The sequence below is a fragment of the Labeo rohita genome, chromosome 9 (assembly GCF_022985175.1).
Source record: "Labeo rohita strain BAU-BD-2019 chromosome 9, IGBB_LRoh.1.0, whole genome shotgun sequence".
Lineage (NCBI taxonomy): Eukaryota > Metazoa > Chordata > Actinopteri > Cypriniformes > Cyprinidae > Labeo > Labeo rohita.
Genome location: NC_066877.1, coordinates 6,342,978 through 6,344,362, shown reverse-complemented (window position 1 = coordinate 6,344,362; position 1,385 = coordinate 6,342,978).

Sequence of the window (1,385 nt, the reverse complement as noted above, 5' to 3'; positions counted from 1 at the left end):
ATAAGATTCCTCTGCGAGTGGAGAGTAAATAAGCAGACGTCACGATTCAAATGAAAAAGCTTTATTACCCACAGCTTTTTACAGTGTACAGGTGTAGTGCATTAAGCTTGAATGTGTAAACTACTCAGCAACTTCACTGGGGGGGACAAGTAGTGTTTTCACCATTGCAACTTATACTTACATAAATTATTAAATATCTTATTTGGCAATATTATACAAATGGGCAGGAAGAAAATAGAGAAGTCAGTGTGTATCATTTGCCCACTACACTATGAGACAGCATGGAGGAACACTGCACAAGTAACAAAATATTCATCTGTTTAGTATGGCGTATATTCGGCTTTATACTTTCAACACAAAATAGCAATAGATCATTTGTGAAAGATAGGAATGTACAGGGAATAAGAACACAAGGGCAGAACATCTACAGCATTAATGTTTACAAGAACGGCAAGAGCACTGATGCATGTACAATCCCACTGAAAATGAGGCAGCGCTGATGGTCACGGCGTGCTTGTGCCAACTTCTTCTCAAATGTTCGTATACAGGATTTAGCTTTCGACGCTTCTCCCACGTTACTGTTTAGGTCATACTGCTATCGTACGAAAGTGTCCAACACAGTGTATGGCAGCTTTTAAAACATCTCAAAAGAATGTAAACAAATACTGTGTGTGAGTGCAGATCCAAACATATTTGGCAGCACTGATGGTACGCAACAGCATGAATGCAGAAATGCTGAATTTTTTCCACAGTAGCACGTAGTGTGAGCATATATGGCGTCAGCCCCATGCACAAGATCATGAATCAGCACTGAGTACATCCATGCACACGTAAAGAGAGAAATACATGAAGCATGGGCTGAAAGCGCGTCATGCGTGTTACAGCAAAGAAACCACAAGATACAACAATCTTTACAACTCTGATTGCCTCTTATCATCGCACTGTAACAGTAACTGAGCAAGATAAAGTTTAAAAGGATGAAAATAACACTTAAAGGAACAGGAAAACCAAACTTCTACTGTTATTTACTCGCCCTCATTGCGGTTCCAAACACATATGCAGCTTTTCTTTAGTGATTTGTCTCAATTCTACACTACTGTATAAAAAAAAAAAAAAAAAAAAAAAATTATAAAGATAAATGCCGTTCAAATGTTTGGGATCAGTAAGATATATATATATATATATATATATATATATATATATATTTTTTTTTTTTTTTTTTTTTTTTACTTGATTAAAAATACAGAAAAAAAAAAAAACAGTAGTATTCTGAAATATCATTACAGTTTAAAATAATGGTTTTCTATTTTAATATATTTTAATACAACATAATTTACTCCTGTGATGCAAAGCTGAATTTTCAGCATCATTACTTCAGTCTTCAG